The following is a 23,858-nucleotide window of genomic DNA, read 5'->3' as shown; positions in this document are numbered from 1 at the left end:
AGAAAGCCAATATGGTGATGAATACTTGCTTTCTTCAAATGAAGTCAGTCTACGAAAGTTTCCCGTAAGCTATATATGTCCCAGGACTTTACGTTATGGAAACTGATCACTAAGAACTCGCGAAAATTGCGGCTAGAGTGGTCGCATATCTTCTCAGCTCACGTGCTACCTTTCTCGGTGGTCTTGCCTAAATAACCTCTTTGCGTTATCGTTAAACTGGTGCACGCGTGCATTCGGCTTATCTTCAGACCCTGTTCAGGACGTCCGCTAATGCCTCAAGGAGAAACAAGTTTCAATAAGCTGAATTAGCAACGTAAAGACGGATGCAGAAGCAGCACCCAACCAAATTTCTGCAACTGCGTCCTCCCGTTCTTTCAGGCTCATGCGAGGGTGTTGGCCCGCGAACCCCGTTGAAGCCAGCTTCACTTTTCGGGATCTCTCGGTGAGCGCCCATCTGAGTCCATATTAGCGACAAAGTTCTTACGCTAGAAATGTTCTTACGAGCATATATCAGCCTATTGCGAATTGAGACGTACTATTAGGAAAGGCGCTGGCCTGTGGCAAACAGTCCACATTAACACCCACGGCGTCTCGATAAGAGCGTTTCATCAAATGCCATGAAACATCTAACGCAGGTGTTTCCCCGAAGCCGTGATGCCCAGCCCCACTGCTGAGCAGACCAATGGAAACAACTCACAATGGGGAACCGCACACTTAAACATCCACGGCCTCTTGATAAGAACTTTTCACCAAACAGTCGTGAAACATCTAATACAGGGGTTTCCTTGTTAAGTCCCAGTGCTGAGTAAATAGTATAGGCCAACCCCGTTAAGTGTTCAAGGAACCTGAACAAATTAGAGAGTACGCTTTGCAGTGTTCCGCGGTAGTGTGGCCGGTGTGCGCATTTCGCATCGCAACAGCCTCGTAATGGGGCGCCGTCGTTCCCGGCACAATTATTTGACCCTTCGAATGCGAAAATCATCACGAAGTATTCTTTCACACAGTGTGGATCCAGATTGCTTATTTCAAAGCAATCTGGGTACTTGAACTTTAAGCATATTTCCTTAAAAGCGTCGCATGTCGACACGAGCTCACTGTGAAAGTGTCTACGATAACGGAAGGTTTGACTGATATCATAGATTGAATGAACCGGAGTCACAACATGCTTGAGAAAGATAGTTTTGCTTCACCAAAAAGTGAATATAAAAAAAACTCTACTCCCTGATTTCGCATATGTCTACGTTATTTACTGCATTACGTTATATAAAAATTATTACTTGTCACTGTCGTTTAGCTACCCAGCAGGACAGAATAATACCAAGCACTTCGCATTATCTGACCTTTCTGCACAATTCGCGTGTCATTCGCATATTTGAGCAGCTTAACACTAATTTGGGTATAGTGACCTATGTTTCCCTGTTAAAATTATTAAAACAAAGAAGAATTTTGTGCTTACTGTTTCTTTGTTCTTGAAAAACGTTCACAGCAAGATCGCATTCTATAGTTCATATCGTTCTATAAAACACACGGCACAGTTACTTGCCTTGTTTGTAAAGAAAGAAATGCGAATTTTGCCTTCTTCTGCGCCCATCGTAATGTTACATCAAACGCGTGGCGACTGTGATGTTATCTGGTTGTTGCCGATGTCTACATTGTCTAAGCATGGCTTTCGAAATTTACTTTTGTTAATGGCCGGTTGTGAGAAGTTGGTACTGGTTGCCACCAAGAAATACGCAAACGAAGGCAAATTCGCATTTTTTTTTTTCCCTTGGAGAACCAGACGTAAAATGTCTGAATGTAATATGGTAGGATGGGGAGAATATAAATTGCTTTATTGCTGAAATTTTGCGCAGAATTAAAGCAGCGAAAAGTGCAAAATACCTTTAAAACGTTTTTAAAGGAAAACTTCAGGTCACGGTGGTAATTTTAGCATGAAACTCCATGGTCGTACCATGAGCTCGAAGGCTTCTCTTCGTGCCTTCTGTTCGTTTTCAATCTCAGAGGCCATGCTCTTTCCCCTGTTCCACCTCAATCTCGTGTATAGCTGCTCCTTTGTCAACAGACGACCCCCGATCGCAGACGACGCTGGCGAGTCGTGACCGTTCCATTTACTGCGGGATTGCGCTGATAACACTGTGTACAGACGCGCTTCGCCGGACGGCACGCATCATTTCGCAGAAGGCGTGGCATCTGTCGTTGCGTAAACACAGATAACTGAAGACGGGCGGAAAACATTGTTGCCTGTATAATTCATGCAACATACGTTGTCATTTTCGTTCCCATACAATATATATCCTTTTGACTCCAACGCAATGGAGAATCGTCTTGTATTCTCTTAGAGGTCAATGGCATGCTTTCAGTAGCCATTGTTTAACTGCAGACACTTAAACTGGGAGTCTCTTTGTATGTTTACGAACGAATATTCGGAATCTGTGTTTGAGAACACGCACGTTACACGCTCTCGTCTTTTGCTACACGTCTAGATTTCACTTGCGCGATTGTTACCGTTGGAAGTTGTCAACGAAAACGAGTCTTCTTGTCTCAAAGAAGAAAGGAAAATGTCATATCATACACAATAAGTTCTTAAAGGCCGCATAAACTCAACAGTCATTCGCTAAAAACAGACAAAAAAAGACGAATCAATACTTGAGACATTTGTCGCGAAGTCATGGCTGATATACACGTCACTAACGTTACCACAAACCGTGAAGCGTTTCGTTGTTTCTAGTCATAAAGTGTTCATTGATTGAGATGCCACAGAACCTCACTACAAACACACATTCAACCCATCGTTAACTAATAGGAACTGTCACGGATGTTAGCTGAAATCTTCATCCCTTCGGTGCGGATTCATCTAGATTTGAGATAACTTTGCAAGACTCGTCGTCCGTGTAGCGATGATTTACTTGCTGACAGCGTTTCTTTTTTTCTTCCCACTTGTCATTTTATGCTCTTTCTTCAAGACGTCAATGATTTGCTACCAATTCGATACGCTGAGCCAGACCCTCGCGCTTATGCCACAAACACAGTCCTTATTCAGCAGCTGTCGATACTTCGTCCTGCGCGCTTTCTCCAACACCACACGATTTATGCAGCAATGGCCAACTATCTAAATCGAAATTCTAAAAAAAATACATATTAAGGAGAGCTCGACAACATTTTTCATCAAGCTTACCAGAAACAGCAATCGATGTGCGTCATATCCAAACTTGGGCCCCGCTGTCAGACTGCTGAGATGAAAACGTTGCACTGAAGCGAAGATAGAAGACCCGTAACCAGGTAGTCAGGCGGCTCACACCGAACGACGAACAGTCTTCACTCCAAAAGTCCGCTTCGCAAGCCAGACTAGCTAGCTAGCCAAGCCAGCCAACGAGCCGTTGACGGCACCAAAACAGCACGTAGCGAGTCCCCACTCGAATTGCGACAGCGAAACAAACACTCACGGCAGGTTGACCGCGTAGGAGACCTTTGAAAACAGTGGTTAGAAAGAACGGTAGCAGTGCCAGCAAGTGACGGGGGGACACAACGCGTTCTGGCGAGACAGGAAAGGTCGGCGGGGGGGTTACGACACCGGCGCCGCGGAGAGTGACCACTTAATTCTTCGCGACACGAGAAGAAACAAAGCTGCAACAAAAGCCGCGGCAGAAGAACGGTAGGCACCGGCGTGTAGCAGACGACAAGATCACGAGGGGCGAGAAGCAGCACCGGCTTGTAGCAGACGACAAGATCACGAGGGGCGAGAAGCAGACGACACACGCACACACAGCAGCGGCTGCCGTCGGTCCAGGCGGTCAGCCGGCGTTGCGAAGTTTGTCTTTGGGGCCGAAAGCGAAACTGCCGGCGCCGTGAAATCGCGATGGAGGAGGCGACCAGAGAGGAGGATGTAAGCCGGCCGCACGAGAAGCGAGGGCGTCGCTACGTGCGCGAGAGAGAGGGCGAGAGAACGGCACGCAAGGCGGAGAAGGAAAGAACAATAGCGAGGCGGTATATCTATATTTTTTTTCTTTTCTGCGCCACCCACCACGTACGGGCCAGGCAGCGTAAGGGCTGACGACGACAAACAAGCGAAGAGGAGGAGGCTTCGCTCGACCACGCGCGTTTTCGCTGCACTTCGTATCTCCGAAACCTGTAAGAAAAAAAAAAAAAAAAAAAGGCGCAGCGCACGCATAAACTTAAGCTTCGTGTATCGTCGGCTAATCAACGAAGCAAGGGAGCGACCTGAAAGCGATCTGCGTCGTCAGCTGCCGTTCGCTTCCCCCCTCCCCCGAATGGCGTCTGCTTCCAAAAAACTCTCCAGGCGGGCGATGTTTACCAATTTGTGTGGCGTGAGAAGTTGGTCGAGTTGCTTTCCAAAACAAAAAAAGTTAATCTGCACGCGTTCTTGTAGAAAGCTTATGCTGCAGTGTTTGGGTATCGCCGTAACTATTGTCCGAATCCAATATAGGAAGAGAGGACAATGTCGTCTTGCTGCTATGAGCGGTTTCTGACCAGACGATGATTACAAATTGGCTGACGTGAGAAGTTCGTGGAGTGCTTGTCTCCGTCAGTTCATTACAGAAGTTTCAGCTGCACCATCCGTTAATAATAATAATAATAATAATAATAATAATAATAATAATAATAATAATAATAATAATAATAATAATAATAATAATAATAATAAATCGAGTATTTGAAATGCAACAGAGCTTAGTCCAATGCCGTCTGCTGCCAAAAACTGCCTGCAGTGCAGAAGCCGCGTAAGAAACGAGTGGCCCGAGATCAGTGGGCTTTCAGTAAGCATTCAAAAGGAAAAAGAAAAACAGCTGATGCGCGCATTGACGCAGCGAACGGTGCGTGTGCCCCGGCGGATCCGTATGGGCCCATCCACTTCCTTTGCTGTGACATGCCGCCACTTGTTTTGACGGATGACTTGGTCTCAGTATATAGGTATATATGTTGCACAGACAAGTAGCACCTGGACAAAATTGAGTGTGAACTGACGCATGCCACAGAGAATAGCGGAAGCACAACTGACCACTTTAAACCTCAGTTCACTCCGCAGCCCTACACACACACACACACACACACACACACACACACACACACACACACACCGCTTCGTTTTCTGTTTGTTAGTACGAGGGCCCTCCATTTGATGCTGCCCTGAATTCACTTTCTGCTTATGCGACATTTGAAGAGGGGCACTGCATTCTACTGCGCACTATGATACGTCTCAGCGCTGTTGGCTTCGCAATACTGCACGCATATAGACGTGGGGGGGAGGGGGGGGGGGGGTCAGTAATGCACGCTCGGTGCGGAGGCGAAAGCTGCGCGCTCTTGTGCCCCTCCACAGGTTCCTTATACAGCATTTGCCGCACTCCCTCGGTCGAGATCGGTAGAGCCCGCTACGCGAGGCGAATGAAAAAACAGCCGCCATCGATGTGGGAAGCAGGGAGGAAGAGGGGGAGGGGAGGAGGACGAAGAGGTCATCGGGTGGAAAGAGTGTGGGTAGTTCACCTGTTGAGCCCCTCCCCCCCGGCCGCGAGAGACTATTCTGCTTCTATTCTGCCGGCTGTGACAAACGGACGGTTGACGGTGTCTCTCTTATTCGCCCCCTATTTTTTTATTTTTTTCTGCTCCAGGAAGTCGAGTGCCGGCCTATACAGTAAACCTAGCGTTTCCGATAAAGCGGACGTTGTGCTTTGTGCTAGAAACCACGTTTTAACTCACGCGTTAGGTGAGTTGAATGCGAAAATGGAAGAGAGCGAAAAAAAAAAAAAAACAGGGGTGATAGACAGCTCAAACTCCATATCAACGCCTAACTTATATTGGTCTGCGAACTAAGCTTTTCGCACCAGCACTGCGTCCGTATCTCGACTTATTATAAGCACGATAGTTTTCGAGTTATCTCCTTTAAGATTTTCGCGAACTAGACTGTTCCTTTCACTTTTGTTTTGCAGATTTGTGTTGACGCTGTAGTAATTGTTGTAATGACCCACTTGGGCGAGTTAGTGCCTAGCGATCTCAATGACGGGTTGTTACGCTTCTTAGAATGTCCGCAAAGAAAGCAAATATTGAGAGCGTGTTTTGTAACCTACTTCATTTTCTTTATCGAACTGCTGTTTAAGATACTTTCGCTCGACCTGCAGAATGTACACTTCTGTCGCAAAAACAAATGAATAATAATAAGCCTTTTGTCAGAGTGTCGTCAAACAGCGGATCAGGATAACAGCAACTTTCGGTGAAAGGCCGGAGACTATGTCGTCATATATCCATTCGAATACTTCGCTGCTGAAGCACGAATTCCAGTTTCATGGATCCCTACTTGCATTTTTACATAAGCTTGGGGTATAACTCTTTGTTGACAATAATGGACCCTTGACGGCATTCCCGAGACGACAGCCAGGCCTGAAAAGACGTTTCGCTCAACCAAAACCGCTGATCAAAGTGGGTTCGCAGTCACAGTCACGTTGTGCTGAAGCTTTCCACATTGGCAGAACAGAACATACACCTTAGCGAGCGGTGGAATCAAAACGGGAGGAACGCGATGCACATTCTCCGTGACACTTCAGAATCGCTTACGAAACCCTGTCCGAGATCTGAAGATGTCAAAATGCTCACGCTCCGCATAATTGGGCATGCTTCCCGAAAATATTCACGAAAGTTCACCAATATTCACGAAAAGCTATTACGCCAGAATGACTTGTACGAGAAACGTCCAGCCAATCCTGGAGATAACAGCGAACCCGACCAACCGCGCTGCCAAATGACACGAACGAAGAGCTTTGCGAATTCGAATCCAGCAGCACCAACATACGTGAGATTGTACTAGGCCATGTTCGCTGCGTAGGAATGAGATGTGTGCTGAAGCATGGTTCGTTGTCGTTTGAAATGTCATTCCATGCTCTTAGCATCCATAGCCACCGGTTTCGGGGACGCTAGGTTGATAAGTCTCAGCGCTATCTGCCCGGTGTAAAGTGCCTGTACACAATGTGTCATGTGCATATTAACTCAACTGCAGGCAGCACTTCCCAGATAAGGCAGCCCTCCCCTTACCGCGACTGTGTTCCCGAGAGGTTGGGAAAACAAATAGCCGAGGTGTCGCGAGCATTCAAACTTCGCTGTCGTGATTTTGTTTCCGCGTTTCTTTTCACAGCTTCATCACTACATGATAGTTTTTATTTTCAGGTCTCCTTGCGACCTGCTACACTACGTCAGACAGACGCTTCCCGCGCCGTCCAATACTGACAATAGGATTATCTAGCTTAGATCAATACCACTAGGCAAGTGCTACTAGACACAGCATCGTCTAACGACACTGGTCTGCTGTGTCACCTTGCTGACTAAAACTATACAAGAGTATACGTATAACATCTACAGGCGCTGTATGAACAATTGCACACGCCACGACCAAAAAGAGGTGATGAAAATAACGATATTCAAATGTGTAGAATCTGACTAAACCTGTTCTGAAAACTTCAACAGTATGTGTGAAGTGTTTAAGTCGACTTCGAAAGTCGTTTGCGGACCCGCACTAAACGCAACATTGAAGCGCCCTACAGATGATTCAAAGAAAATCCGTCCGCTTCACATAGTGGATTCACACGACCGGACGGAGGAGGAATTTTCGCAGCGGATGGCGTATCACGTGACGCGCGCGTCATCAAAACGTGCCGCCCTCGACTAGTCCGGGCTCCTCCGCTCGCGGTCCGGATTGAAAATGCTCGCCGGTATTTCCATCCGTCCGTTTGGCGGTCGTCTGACCTCAATTTAGCGTAGTCAGCGTCAAATCTGTCAACATCGGACGCATTGGCGTGGCTACGATGGCGTGTTATCGGCTTGCAGCCACGTGTGATTTCGTTGTGCCGCAGTGACCGCGCGTATTTTGTTGTGATGCAGCGGGAAAGGCGAGTCGTGGTTGCGCGCGCATTGCTATTTACTCAGACCGCGCAGCCTGCGTGACTTCAACATGAGTGAGGTGCACAATAAAACGCTAAGTGACGAGGCAACCGTCACTCTTTTGGTTCTTGTTAAGGGATTCTTAGCACTATGGCATATAGGGCACGCCGAGTATGCAAACGCGCAGCTGCTAATGAACGTTGGAGCCGGGAGTACGCACGCGGATTCCGCAAACGGCGGTCCGGCTGTGCGAATGCGACCTAACTCGGCTGCGCCGGATTCAAGTGCTGACGTCACTGTTTGTCCGCGGAGCAGGCGGGATTTTGCCATCGCGTGTGTATCCACCTTAAACAACGTTCCACGGAATCAACAACTGACCTATCGAAAAAGCACGGTATTCGAACATTCCAACTAAGGCGAAAAATACAGACTTAAGTTTCTTTTTCAGACAGAAACTGGCAGGTTACCGTCAGGTCCTGAACCATATCTCCAACCATCGACCGCCAGGCTCACCAGACACTGGCATGCTGTTGGTTCAGCACAATATACGACGCCAAGACAGATTCGTTGAAATATGTATTTTTCCCACGAACTATAGCTGAGAGGAACCAGCTCCGACTGGTGTCATTGACCAGCATCAGTTATGTTGAGAACATTGTTTACAATAAGCACTGTTTTGTTGTACTTCCATGTTTTAGAATTAGATATCCTTGTTATCAAATTATCTTTATTGTTTTCCAAACTGTTTAATTTTTTCTGTATTTTGTAGTTATCTCATTGTTTTCCCATTGACCAATTATTTTTCCTGGTAGAAATTGTCCATTCAGCCATGCTTTCTTGTGCTTTGAAGGTTCACATTTATAATGCTTGTTCTCAAATAATGTTCCATTTTTAATTTGCACTGAGTTTTCTACGACGTATATTGTATATTCGTTGTTCTAAATGTTATGTTCTCACTCCTGCTAGGGCACAGTACAGGCTCTTCGGAACTTTGTATAATAAAATAAATAGAGTAGACGGCTGGTTCTTCGCGCTCGATGGCTGTCTGTATGTCATCATGAAGCGGGTTCACTTCTTTCATTGCTTTGTAATGTGCCTTACATAAGGCAAATTTTTCAACTTGCGGGACAGGCGCTTTTCAACTTTTCTAGAGATGAAATAATTCATGCTCTCATACCTGAAGTTCCTGTAAGAATTTCCGACATGGAGACCGCATTCTGTAAACTTAACCAAATTCATTGAAGCGTGAACAACTCTGAGCCCATTCGGAGTCTGTACACTTCTGGTGGTTCTGAAGATGCAAACCATTCACGGCCGGCCGATTACGGTGATCACGTAAGCACAGGGCCACTTGGTCCACTTACAAATCACAAAAGTAAATTAACAGCATTGTAATTCAACAAGGCTTATTCTTGGGCGAGTTGGTACGGTTTCCTCATATTGGCTAAGCCTTTAGAGCAATTAAAGAAAGGCAGGGACGTGCTGTCCTGTGTCTCTGTCACGTCCCTGTCTTTTTTTAATTGCGCTGTATAAAGACTTAGATATGAGTATTGTAATAGATTGTAATAGAATTATTCCGGCCCAATGTTATAACTTGCCAGGGTTTACGAGCAGTGAAAAGGAAGGTCATGATATTATGGTTTAGGAATGTTTGGCCATGCTACAGTCCGTTGAACAATGTGATAGGCTTTATTCTTTTGTTCCTTGATTATGTCAGTTTGGTCACTCGTGAGATAGCTGCAGTGATTCTAGAGCACTGGCTGTGGCAGGAGATATCTGCCACAAGCGCCTCGTTACAATCTAAATACCAACGTCGACGCCCTGCCACGAAACGACCCTCCAGTTTTGAGGAGTGGCTCATGCCTCAAGGTAGGCCGCCCCATGTGTCCGACTTCTTCGGAGTGGCTCCTTCAGCTTGAAGGGTCACTACAATCCTGCGTAATAACTATCTCGACAGAACAGCCTTTGAACGATTGCCGCTGTCGACGGGAAAGGGCCGTGTAGATTTCGATCTTTCGACGTGTGAGGTGGCCGATAATGTTTGTAAGCTAGAGGCTGTTCCTTTTTAAGTTTCAAGGAATTTTTAGAAATCGCCTGTGGAAGGTAGCATAATTCTTATCATTGAGCTGAGTTATTCGATTAGGCGGACATTAGTAAGCACAAGAAAGCGAAACACATATTCAGCCAATTAACAAAAATTGACTAATTAACTTCTTAGTTAATTACTTTACGACACATATTGCAATTTACGAATTGTAGCCGGTGAGCTTGTCGGGCGTATCCACTTGGAATGAATTTCTAGAATGACACCAGTTTGGAGATATGCGTCATCAAATTCATCGTAAAAATGCACTGCTTTTCCACTTACTTTTTTACCAAAATTCTGTTTTATACATTGAAGCAAAAAGTAACTAGAACGCCATTTATTTCGTCCCACATTTTGCGAAATAATGTCTCGAAACTGGTGTCATCGCGGAAATTCATTTCAAGTGAATGCGTCTTGCAAACTCACCGGCTACAATTCGTAAATTGCAATATGTGTCGTAAAGTAATTAACTAAGAAGTTCATTAGTCAACTTTTGTTATTTAGTTGAATATGTGTTTCTATTTCTCGTGCTACTAATGTCCGCCTCTTCGAATCACCCAACTCAACGATAAGAATTATGCTACCTGCCACAGGCGATATTTAAAAATGCCGTAAAGCTTAATTTTGAACACCCCGTACATTCAACTCCAGGTCGGCTTCGTCGTCCTCGCCTGTAGAGACGTGAGTCGCTATACGGTCTTCAAGGTATCTTCGTATCACCAACCGTCAGTTTTCTTCGTTTTCTGTATAGTACAGGGTGCCCCAGTTAACGTTAACCAAGGGGCTATAAGAAAAAGAAAAAAGACTGGTTTAAGGAAAACGGCGCAAAATGCGATTTTATCAACCACGGTGTTGGGTCGTCCGAGGTCTGGCGACCGAACGCCATATCTATTTTAGTAGGACCTTGAACCCTGCTTCCTTAATCTTCTTTTTTTTTTTCTTTGAACAGCTTGGCTGAAGTTAGGTGGGACAGACGGTATATAGTGTATGTGCTACTAGCTCTCCCTTTGTTATCTAGGTTCGCTCCAGTGGCTGCAAGTACTGCCTTACGGTGCGCATCCCCTGTTTATTTCTTTTATCTCTCTCTTTCTCTCTCTTGTTTGCAGCATTGTGCAGGATAGATTACAAACCGCATGGCTCGGCATATCGTCTCCAGCCCGCTCACATTGCTTTACAGCGCGTTTTCCACGCTTTGCCAGAACGGCGGCAACTTGTAGGCTGTCTTTGCAAGCAGGAGAGTATCTCCTGCCCCTACTCCCGTCTTTTTTCTAACTGTAAGCAGACGAAGGGCGCTTTCTATCTACGCTTTCTATCTACGCTTTCTCAGAGGGTACCATAGAAACGGCTTGTGTTATACAGTAGAATAGGCACTGGACTCAACCTGCAGATCAAGTGAAAGTTTATTACCCATGTATGGAAGCGTACCCTTGCCCAGGGCCACTATTTTGTAGCGATGCCTTTCCGGTAATAATGCCTTTTCGCGCTTGTCGCGCTCTGTCAGTGGTCAGAGCGACGGTCCGCTCGTGTTATCAACGGGATCAGCCGGCCGTGAGCGGTGGATGATAAGAATAGTATAGAATAAGTCATAAGGCATCACTACAATATCGCGCCCAAGGGGAGTAATAACGGAGCCGTAACAACTGGAAATGCAGAATTTTATTTTATTACTGTGCATGCAGTCGAGAGCTCAAGATTAGACCATGTGATGAGCCTGCTTGCGCCACCCACGTAAAGGCAGAGCGCCCATTCGATTCACCCTGTAGTTTACTGAACTGGTTCACGCCAGTTTAATGAGAGTTCCTTGTTCGAACATTGCGATTTCCGGCGTGGGCTGTGGTATGCTGTGGAAAGGCTACCACTGGCAGAACAGTTCTAAACTTTCACAATCAACCTTCGTCCAAAGAGGGTCTTCTTGGGACCTCGGCCGGGTGAACCCTAGCTTGTTGTCGACGAGATGTTCTAAAGGCTATCAACGAGTTCCTGCACGACAGTAGTCTCGATTTGAGACTTTGAATAGACTTCGATGATCACGATAATTGAAAACACCCACCCCCTTCCTCCTTATCATCAACACTTTTCTCTCTTTAATTTTTGGTTTAGTCTCATTCCCCTTCCACAACCTTGAGCAGTATGGTCAAAACTTTGGTTCAGGCCAACCTCAGAGATTTTTCATCATAATAAATGTCTCTCTCTCTGCACCAGTTGAAATGTACGGCGACGTGCAGATGCTGCTATGTCGAAGTGTTGAAAGGAATGTCTACCCTCAACATCTCATCGGCTAGTTGCATGCAGTACAGGCGAACCGAATGGACCCACACACAGTCACTACATCCCTGGCTCAGTGCCAGGTACGTAACCGAGGATGTGAAGACAGTCCATGTTTTCTCATCACTGATGTTTCGTTGACGCGTGTAGTTACAACGCAAGTGTCGGAGTGTCGACGACGCAGCTACACGCACGAAACACCGGCAACCGCGTGCCTCGGCAACCGACGCGTGAGCGCGCAACGCAAGCGCGTTTCCCATCTCCGCTCGTTGGCCGAGTCGGCCATTACGCAGGAATGCGAGACGAGAACGCGCGTGTGCAAACACCTCGGGCCACGTGCGAGCGATCTAGGTGCACGCGGGCACCTTTTAATCCTGCCCCTTCTGAGGAGGCCCTGCGCGTAACTCGCAGTAGCATTGGGCGCGAAGGAATGCAGCAACACGGTGCGACCACAAACGTGTGTACAAACAACACGCATGCACTTACACACGCAACATTCGCAGGTACGCACGCGTATACTTTCTTTTCTGCTTTTGTTCTGCAGCACTTGGAAACCACATAGACCAATCAGTGGCATGAGCTTCTGTGGTTGAATATCTAACAAAGCAGTTTCGAGCTTTATTGCCTCTTTTTTCGCGTTGTTTTTCGCTGTTTCTTTTGTTTTAGGATTATGTTCTGTTCCAAACACACATGATCTCTTGTCGGTCATCTTGATTTGTTAATTTATTCTTAGCTTCTAATACATTATATTCTTTTCTTTTTTGCATTATTAATGTCAAATATAACACTCATTTGAAGTAGCAAGCGCTGCATATAGCAGGGCTGAAACCTTTAACTCTCTATCTCTGAGTCATGCTATCTTCTTTCCACTGTACATTTTTATTTCAATTGAATCACGTGCCCCCTACTCTAATGCTTTCAGGAGGACGTATATAGCCTATGTCAACGAACAAAGAACAGCAGATTTCAGCGATTCCTTGGGCTTTGAACTTATCTAGAGCAATATAGCACCGTGCGGTCACTGCGAAGACTGCCATCTGGTTTGCTTATGTGTTTGTTCCTCAAGTAAGGGCACGTATGGCATACCCGTATGTGTCGGAGACCTATTATAGTGTGCCGTGCAACTTGTATACGCTTTTTTTTTTCTTTTTTGGCTGTGTATGTTCCCATCGACTAATTGACAGAATTCACTAATTAAGTTTCTAACTAATTAACTTATGGCCCATATTGCAATTTACAAATTCTTGCCGTGGAGCTCACAAGGCGGATCCACTTGGAACGAATTCTCAGGATGACACCAGTTTCGAGATATTAATTCCCGATCTTTGCGTAGAAATGCATTGGCGTTCCAGTATCTTTCTCAACAAAACGTCGTTTTATGCATTGAAGCACAAAACTAATTAGAACGCCAATGCACTTATCCGCAATGTTTCAAGTGGATCCGCCTTGCGAACTCCAGGGCTAGAAATCTTATATTGCAATATGGGCTATAAGGTAATTAGGTTAAGAACTTCATCAGTGAACTTTTGTTAATGAGTCGAGTAGGTATTTCAAATTTTCGTGCAAGTAATGTCCGCCTCTTCGAGTAGACCAGCTCATGGACTAGAATTGTGCTATCTGCCACAGGCAACATTAAAAAAAAATGAAAGTGTTCGCTGAAACGCCCGCTATAGCTGTGAGCGGCATGCCGCTAAATAGGCGCGGCGGGGGCCCATCGCTTTCGCCACGTTAATCACTTCCTCACCCCTCATTAAACCAAAGCGCGCCGTGATATAAAGCGGTGGTATGACGCTATCCCTCCATCTGCCATCACTTCACGCGAACGCTGTAGTTTGTGTCCAGCATGTTAGGAGCTAACGAGTCCAAGATCAAGCCGATACGGGGTAAGCGCCGGTGGGTTAAGCATTGTCGATAAATTGCCGCGGCATTTCACATTGTCGTTCGTCGCGCCGTTATGCACACTGTACCACGGTTACGCAACTAAATGTCCGAACAGCTAACGCGCATGATTTAGCGTGCTCTTCGCCAGGCCTTCTTATCTGGGACCTATTCACATTAACTGAATTCGTCTTCACTAATGACTGGTCCATTGTAATGCGGACCATCGGTTGCCGTTTCTGTTCATCTATTGATCAATTCATTTTGGTTAACTTATAAAATCTATTGATTAACCTCGAAACGTAGTTGCAGTTGGCTCACCGTAACCGGGAAATTGAAGTGAGCTTTCCGTACAAGCCATATCAACTTTCGGATCTTAAAAAATGCGATTGCCGGCGGAAAATCTCGAAAGTATGATTCCCCCCCCCCCCCCCCTCGCTTACGCGGCCGTGCTAAATGTGCTGACAAGCTATACTACCGCTTCTCGCTTTGCGGTGCTGCTTATTTCGGCGCACTTCAGGGGACAACAGCAGCGCTGCCGCACACTACGCAGCCAGTGGACGATAAAGCTCGGCGTATATACCGTCATACAGAAAGACGATAGCGGCTGAGGAGAGGTGCACCGTTCGCACGAAGTATGGTGTGTTCCGGTAGCCGTTTATGGTTACTGAGGCCATATGTGGGCGTTGATACCCTAGGAATGTGCTGCAATAGCACGATGACGGCGGAAGTTGGTGGAGAATAGCGTCGAACCAACTGAGTGACACTCTCGGAGAGTCAACGTGGCGCCTTCGCCTTGTTTCGTCACGTAAACATTTGTTCTCCATCTTATCACGCGCGGTCTGTGGGCAAATTACGGCCAGCGTGGGACGTACGCCCTCCACCTGCAAGCCCATATCCGACTCGGCCATCAAGCAACTATGTTCCTCCATATACTGCACTCTCACTATATGATGTAATCTCACTTGTATGCTTGAGAAAGGTCACGTAGTTTCCTACTAACATTACTAGAAATATTCTGGCACCAAAGTTATTCAATTGCCATGGAAATAATGGGTTATGGGCAATGAATTTCTGCATGATTTGACTTGGCTTTGTTGAGAAAGTTAACTGCAGCTTCTTTCATTGTTCTGTGTGGGTGGGATCGTTGTGTGTTAGCGGCACCGGATTTCTCGAGATACTAGTGTAATCTCTATACTTCATTCAGTTATGTCCTTTAGAATGCATTAATATTTATTACGTATTAGCAGTTTTCACTATGCGTAACACTAGATGGATTTAGGCGGATTCTGAGCAGCGACACTGTTCACGTGTGACTATTTTAGACATATTAAATAATTATAAATTTTTTATTTGTTATCTTCCCAAAACCACACGATAGCAGAAATTTTCGTGCAGGAAACTTAAGATGACGATATTAGGCAAAAACAAATCGCAAGAACGTTGTTCGAAGCATGGAATTTCGATATTAAATTAATGCATGACACTTCCCATCCTTCTCCTTGTTTCATTGGTATATCCAGCAAAATTTCTACGCTCCATCAGTATTCTCATCCTTCTAATTTGCCGTGATGTTCAGTGCGAACAAGTAAGGAAAAACGAAATCAACCGGGATATCATTAGAGCAATAATTCTTATCTCGCCAGTTAAATGAATAGGCCTCTATTACCTCGATCAAAAAATTTCACTCCTACCTTTACCCTGCCTGTTGCAACGTCACCAAAGTACACCCTAAGCTTCATAACCTATAATGTAACTTGTAAACTTGAGTAACGAATGAAATAATGATTACACCGTTCATCCTTATGACATTTTAATTATTAATGCTCATGCTAAGGGTTACAATGTCCAAATTGAACGCGACAGGAGCTGTTTATGAGTTACTTCAGCTACTGCCTGCATGTATCCCGTTTAGCGTAAACAATATAATTTCGAGTGTAACCTGTAACCGAGACAACAGAGATATCTCATATATGGAGTGGAAGTTTGCAATATGCACATCAATGCACACTCATCGTATTACAACCGGCAGCAAGAATCGAAAAGCAGCCCTTCGGTCCGGCCCAACGACGACGCGAAATCTCTCGCCCGGTGCGTCGTGCAAGTTATTTTCCAAACCCTGCCTTGTTGTCTCTCACCCGTATCTCTTGAAATAAAATGAACATTTCAAGATAATCTTCGCGTTATGCAGCGATTGAGATTTAATGTCCACAGTCGACAGATACCAACGATTTTCTCTGGTAAATATGTTCACACAATTTCTTGACGCAAACCCTTTTATATCGTCTACAATGTGTTATTTACACCGTGTCGCTTATTCACCGACACAAACTCCATTCATCCTTTACACCTTGGCGAGCTAGGTCGCGGCCCCAGAAGACCCGCGCCAGACAACTCTGTCCAACTTGCAGTTTACTATGACATTGTACATTCTGTTGGTTCCCACTGCGATCCGATTGCGGTTGCAAGGACGCGGAGTCGGCTCCAGACCGGAGAAAGAAAAACGTGCCCGCACCGAACGAGCACCTAGGTACTCGCTAGAGCAAGCGGAGGGCGGAACAGGAAACACGATCAGCGCTTCTTTTGTTGTAAACAAACAAGGCACGCATGCCACCGCTATACACCATATGCACTGTAAAATAATTTACATCCTTAAAATTGAAAAATAGTGTAAATTATTTTACAGTGTACCGCCGTGAGCAAGCGCCGCCCCAACAACGGAAGTTGCAAGAGCTAAGCAAGCTGCAAGAGTAAAGCTGCAAGAGCCCGAAACTCCGACAGATCTCGTTCGCGCTCCCAGGTCAGAGGAGAGAGCGAGAGCTCTCAGCTGGAGCGTGGCGCTTTCAAAGAAACATCCAGGAATGCGTTCCCAGCGGCCCATTTTGACCAGCCGAATGCACCGCGCAAAGCTAGAGCGCCCTGGAGCAATCGGAAATGACCAGCCGCATGTACGATATTAAAAGAGTGGACATAAAAAACGCCTAACCTTGCACTCAGTCGCGCAACGCTTGAAATAGCGAAGCTGGGCGATCGTAGCCCAGCATTTTCCGGAAGTGCGAGCGAACTTTTCCTCTTATCACACATGATGATGATAATTTGTTTTCGCGCGTCTGGGACTTACGGCAATCACTGCGCGTTGCATAGCGCAGCTTGCAACACCGACACCGCGTTCCACCCCGTTGCAATGCCGACAACGCGTTCCAGCAGACCCGCTCCATAAATGCGTCTCTCTTTCTCTCTCTCGCTATCATAGCGCGCAAAACATCTTCTTCACCTCGCAGAGCACGAGCGTGCGAACGCGCCAGCTATGGACGAAGACGACGACACTCGAACGCAATCATATGGTTCGCATAAATACATGTTTTGCAAGCGTGGCTGTATAACCTATGTAATAAAGAAAAAAAAAGTGACTGTATAACCTAGTGGTTACGACGCTCGCCTTGGGGCTGTGGGTACGCGGGTTTGAATCCCGCCTCGGCAAGATAGTTTATTTTCTTTTATTTCATAATAGTTTCTTGACACGAACCACAAACCACAAATTACGGCCACCCTAAACAGCTTCGCTGTTAATACGCGGACGATGGCACCCGTCGTAGAACCCGTCGCACTGTAAGTGCTGGAGGAGTGCTACGAATATATATATATATATATATATATATATATATATATATATATATATATATTCTAGTGTTCGACCGGTGCTGTGGTTGTCCCAGCAAGAGCTATTACCATCAGCTTTAGGACTGACCACCCAACGACATCGACATCTGCGGAACCAGCTGCTCTTCGCGCTGCACTTTGTTTCGTCAATCGGGAGCCACCTCGACAATGGTCAATCTTCAGTGACTCAAAGGCAGCCCTACAATCTGTGCTATCAGCTCTGCGACGCGGGCCACACGAACAGCTCGTATTCGATATTAGATACCTACTCCATACATCACATGAGAAAGAACACCACGTGACATTTCAGTAGCTTCCAAGTCACTGCGGTGTCATAGGGAACGAAGACGCCGATAATGCCGCTCGGGCAGCTCTTGACGACGCACAGGAAGAGGCCATACCACTCTCACGGTCCGACGCAGCCAGCAGACTTCGAGTGCCTGCACAGGAGATCACGCTCTCTCTATGGTGCACACCAAGCAGCCAGACCAACCGGAGCAATCGTCACTACCACCTGCCCTCTATGATGCATCTCTGTATGCCAACTGGACCCCGCCGAAGAGACGCCACTATGCTTTAACGCTTATGGCTAGGGGTGGCATTCACGAAATCTTATTCATTTCTCATTGGAATGGCCGACAACGCTTTCTGCAATGCCTGTCTTTGCGAGGAGACGCTAGAACATATTCTATGCGACTGTCCTGAATATAATGTTCCGAGACAGTCCCTGACGTCCGTTCTAGCACACCTGGACAATCGCCCAATGTCAATTGAAACGATTCTCACGTGTCGTCGACAGAAGACATCGCAGCTGAAGGCGACGAAGGGACTACTTAGGTTTTTAAAGGAAACGGGCTTGGACAAGCGGCTGTGACAGTGATGTCACGTACCACGCAAGAGTGACGGACTGTGACTGACGATGATGTGTGCTGTGCTGTGTGCTCTCTCTCTCTCCTCCCCATCTTTCATTCCCCCTCATCCCGCTCCCATGTGTAGGGTCTGCAAACCGGTTGTGCTGAACTGGTTAACCTCCCGGCCTTTCCTTCTCCACTCTTTCCTTCCTTCCTTGGCTCTCTGCGCAGGTGTCGTAAAACATGTGCTATAATGTATGCTGTTCCAGTAGATGTTCCCGCACTCCAAGAAAATGCAGCTTCGAAAGCGAATAACTGGAACGTCAATTTATTTCGCGGTGATATTTTGAGTCCGCATTACTGGAAACTGTTGCCGGGCACATAGTTTCTAGCCAAATGTTCTGCTTTGTGTATTAGATGAATTCAATTCTGCATTTATAACATGCCCCGTAAAACAAGTAAACCTAAAAAGTTAATTAATTATATTTGGTTAGTTATTATATTCGTATTAACTGTTACCAGGCAAATGCCGATACCCGCCACTACTACGCGGTTTGGTCAGCAAAGATCGTGACTTTGTCTCACAATCTGAATAACCTGAAGCAGTAGCCGCAGAAGCACACCATGTATCACGGACATTTTGACGTAGTGCCGATCACTTATCAGTTCGATTCTGTTTATACAGGGTGTCCCAGCTATCACGCAGCACGATTTACAAAAGGAGGAACGGCGTTACGCGAATCCAACCTAGTGCGTATTGTTTCCAGTACAGTGAAGTAGCCGCCAGTAATTTTGTTGTTACTGAGATTTAATAATTAATTGTAATTAATTATCTAACTCGAGAAGGGCTGTCCTAATTATGAAAGTGTCAATGAGAAAGTTGTAGAGCAGCATGAAAAACTCCCGATACAGCTTTCTGTTGCTCAATACGTGCTACATAAATGTGTTTTTCCGAGCATGAAAGAAGCCCGCGAATACACGCAAAGTGCTTCGAGCGGCCAGTCGTGCGGTAATTCTGCAATTATAAGGAACCTCACGGCAACGGCGACGGCGACAACCGAAATGCGCCTGGAGTGTCCATATAATTTAAATCACAATACAAGCGTTAAAGGGAAGCCGAAGAGGTTTTAGAATTTGAAGATTTACGGGGGTTCGGAACGCTGACACATTATAACTCAACTCCTGCAGTTATTTTCTCGATTATGCGCATAGCAGCGCCGCAATATCGCGGTTTAAATTTTCGTTGAAGCTCCGCCCGCTTTGCGCGCCGAGCGTAGGGGTGAAAAACCGGGTGCGAGGATGACGTCAATACAAACGTCACGTGAGCGCTCTATTCGAATCACGCTCCTCGCCAGCACCTAAGATGACGTCAGGATCGTCTTCGCTATCAGAGCCCATTAAACGACCCGCGGCGTCTCCAGCAGACGCTATGGCTTGTTGGATGAAAGCTCACTTCTTTGTAGTGATACCTACATTACGCCAGGTTTTCACCTCTTCGCCTTCGCCGCACTTTGAGCCATGGCCACACAGTGACGTCACACCACGGCCCTCGATACTCCAGCAACTCGGCTCGTCTCAGTCGCCGCGCGGCCACCGCTCCTGCCGTTGGGCGCTCGCCGCCGTGACGTCACACCCCGGCCCTCGATTCTCCAGCAACTCGACTCGTCGCGGTCGCCGCGCGGCCACCGCTCCTGCCGTTGATAGGGAGCCTACATGCAACGCCGTTTTCAAACGGCGTTGCATGTAGGCTCCCTAGCCGTTGAGCGCTCGCCGCGTCCTCTGTGTGACGTCACACCCCGGCCCTCGATTCTCCAGCAACTCGACTCGTCGCGGTCGCCGCGCGGCCACTGCTCCTGCCGTTGATAGGGAGCCTACATGCAACGCCGTTTTCAAACGGCGTTGCATGTAGGCTCCCTAGCCGTTGAGCGCTCGCCGCGTCCTCTGTGTGACGTCACACCCCGGCCCTCGATTCTCCAGCAACTCGACTCGTCTCGGTCGCCGCGCGGCCACCGCTGCTGCCGTTGGGCGCTCGCCGCGTCCTCTGTGTGACGTCACACCCCGGCCCTCGATTCTCCCGCAACTCGACTCGTCGCGGTCGCCGCGCGGCCACCGCTCCTGCCGTTGATAGGGAGCCTACATGCAACGCCGTTTTAAAACGGCGTTGCATGTAGGCTCCCTAGCCGTTGAGCGCTCGCCGCGTCCTCTGTGTGACGTCACACCCCGGCCCTCGATTCTCCAGCAACTCGACTCGTCGCGGTCGCCGCGCGGCCACCGCTCCAGCCGTTGAGCGCTCGCCGCGTCCTCTGTGTGACGTCACACCCCGGCCCTCGATTCTCCAGCAACTCGACTCGTCGCGGTCGCCGCGCGGTCGCCGCGCGGCCACCGCCCCTGCCGTTGGGCGCTGGCCATTGACGATGTCGCCACAAAAGCCCATTACTTTACGGATCATAGAAGCATATTCATTGGTGTGCAAAATACAGTTTTACCCGTTGGTTGACCACAACGTCTCTCCTTTCTTAGTCTAGTGGGAAACCACTAAGTTTAATAACAACATGTCTAACTACAAGCGAAGCCTAAGCGCAGCCGGAGGTCTGTATCGCTATCGCTACTCGACTAGGTATAACCAGAGCTAAACCACAGCCAAATTTTTTTTAAAGTGCTTCAGCTGCCCGTTAATGTCCAATTGAACGCCGCTGAGCGGTTTTTCGAGCTATTAATTCCGCGCGGGCAAGCGAGCGCGTTGAGGCGCTTGGTGCGTTATGATGTGGCCTTACCGAGGCGCAGTTAGAAGAAGGCAAGCGAGACCTTGCGCGGAGAAGCAACATGCGAACAGAAGTATTTCACCAAAGGGACTCTAATGCTTTGCCATTCCCCCACGTAAGCTGTCTTAAGTGTCCGTGCCGAAATTTATTTTAATTTCTACAAGCGGCTCACGGTACCTCTTCCTCTTATGCGTGCTAAAGAGGCATCGCGATAAAAGGCACACGCGCGGAGTTGAACTGCATTTCACTTTATGTTTACTTTTTCCAAATATACTGAGACTCACCGAAGTTTGCAAAACAATTTACGTAGGTAACCAGAAAAAATATGGAGGTTATACAAAGCAGTACCATCGCGGCACTGCTATGAGCATTGGCTCCGTTGGGAATGCGGGACGAGAAAAAAAATTCACAGCATATCCACGGGGTGAATGATGATGAGTGGGCGAAGCTCTGGAGGGAATCATCGGATCTCCCGCTTAAGGGGACGCTAGCACAAACGCGTTAGAAACGTGCAGTACTCTCTAGTAAGGGGGAGCGGCAACAGCGTCTTACGCAGCCATTTACACATGCCGGAACGTGCACCGCGTTTGCCGACGCCATCACATGACTACCGAGAGAGTATACCCCCCGTATTCATAAACGCTCCTCGACTTGAACTTGACTTGCCGCCGCTTTGGGCAGCGCGTTCGAAACGCGTTGAAGGTAAGGCGGAGAGGCCACAGCGTCTTACACCAGCTTCTTACACGGGCCGTAACGCGCTAGCACAAACGCGTTAGAAACGCGCTAGAAACGCGGCCTTTCGTTAATGTTGGGTATTTATTGCCATCGTGGTGCGTGTGTCCATGTCCGCTTCGTGGCGTAGTGGGCTAACGCCGCGCGCTCGGAAGCGAGGGGTCCCTGGTTCGATTCCGCGCTACGGACACAACTTCGGAATTTTTTTTTCTCATTTTTCTCAGACTGGTTACACACTACTACTACTACGACGACGACGACGATGGGGACGAACGGGTGCCGCTATAAGGAGCTTCGCCCCTAAAATATGGAGGTTATACAAAGCAGTACCATCGCGGCACTGCTATGAGCATTGGCTCCGTTGGGAATGCGTAGGTACCGGACAGCGTGATTTAAATGTTACATTTCTATTGCACGCTTAATCACAGAGAAACGCATTTCCTATACCGCACCAAGCGGCTGGCATTAAAACCTGAACCACACTTCTGGTTTCGGTTTTGGGGGCACGCATTTTGAACGCTAGCTGGTAGAGTTATGCCGGCTACGTTGGTCGGCGCGGCATTTGTTCTTGCTTCTACTGCTCAACTGCGCGCTGTCTTAGTGAAGAATCATTTTTCTTTTGGTGAAGAATCTTGGTGAAGAATCGTTTTTGTATGCGAAGAATGGCATACCGTCAGTGACGTCGTTCTCTCCGTCGCAGCCGAACGTGTATGCAACCTCATAATTGAGATGTACTTTAATGAACCTTCGGGATTAACCCAGTGATAAACACCGGGGCCGCACGCTTCAGCTTCGCTGGTTAACCATCTCCACGGAGTGGAAGGGCCGAGGTAGTTTTAACGCGGAAGCGTTAAGAGCCCCGTGTCGCAGAAAATCCGGGGTCGGTGTCGACGTCGGTGTCTGCGTTAAGTATCGGCGTCCGCCGAACCACATCATCCCGAACCACCCCGACCACACAGGCCCTCCGCGTGGCGCAAGGCGTTAGTGCAAAAAAATTGAATTTCTGAAAGTAAAATCCGTCAGAAAAATCGTAAAGTACGACTTAACCGCAACCTACAGGTGGGATAGCGTCGGATTGTAATTTGAATATACGAAAAAAAAAAGCCTGATTAACAGCCAGGGATCTTTGAATGCTATCGCGTTCCACTCTTAAAGGCGAAGCATAAGCGTCCTCCAATTCCAATGGTGTTTCGCTGTGCTTTGGCTCTAGGAAACAATGAGGGGAATGTTGAAAACCGAGCCTCTCTAAATTTTGGACACGCGCCCGCCTCGGGACCGCAGCAAAAAATTAATACAATAATAAAAAAGGTCCTAGGGCCTTCACATTTTGATATAAGACGGCTTAAATTGCTCCTGTAAAAATATCTTCCCAGCAATGCATTTGTGTTTAAAAGTGAAGCCGATCAGGATCAGTGTAAGCTTGGTCTTTGTAAGCTGGCTTTCCCACTTTGAGGGTTGCAGTGAAGCCTACTCATTAAAAAATTTGATGCGACTGGAGCCCGATAACGCTATCACGTTCCACTCTTAAAGGCGAAGCTTAAGCATCCTCCAGTTTTTTTGTGTGTTATTAGATGCGAAGCATCTTATGGCGGCCGCTTTGTCCGTCCCTCCCGCGGCGTCCCACACCCCCACAGCGCATGTGCGTCCCCTCCCCCTTTCTCTCCTCTCCTACGCTCTCCCCCTTTCTCTCCTCTAGGAATCCGGAGCGGCGCGCACGACAGGTGGTGCGACAGCTGCATACTC

The 23,858-nt window shown here is 47.4% G+C and overlaps 1 protein-coding gene across 4 annotated transcripts in view; it reads right to left on the bottom strand.

The window, feature by feature from the left end:
- LOC119446404 (uncharacterized) overlaps positions 1 to 23,858 on the bottom strand; it is a 223,379-nt gene that overhangs the window by 183,932 nt on the left and 15,589 nt on the right. Inside the window, exon 1 of one of the 4 annotated variants that reach the window (XM_037710831.2) lies at positions 3,176 to 3,836. The exons of the other annotated variants lie outside the window; for them this stretch is intronic. The gene's annotated coding sequence lies outside the window, so the exon portion shown is untranslated. Of the gene's footprint in view, positions 1 to 3,175; positions 3,837 to 23,858 lie in introns of those variants that run through there. 4 annotated transcript variants of the gene reach the window in all.

This window comes from Dermacentor silvarum, chromosome 3, assembly GCF_013339745.2.
Source record: "Dermacentor silvarum isolate Dsil-2018 chromosome 3, BIME_Dsil_1.4, whole genome shotgun sequence".
Classification (NCBI taxonomy): Eukaryota; Metazoa; Arthropoda; class Arachnida; order Ixodida; family Ixodidae; genus Dermacentor; species Dermacentor silvarum.
The sequence above is the reverse complement of the archived record's forward strand: the minus strand, read 5'-3'. Positions and strand labels throughout refer to the sequence as shown.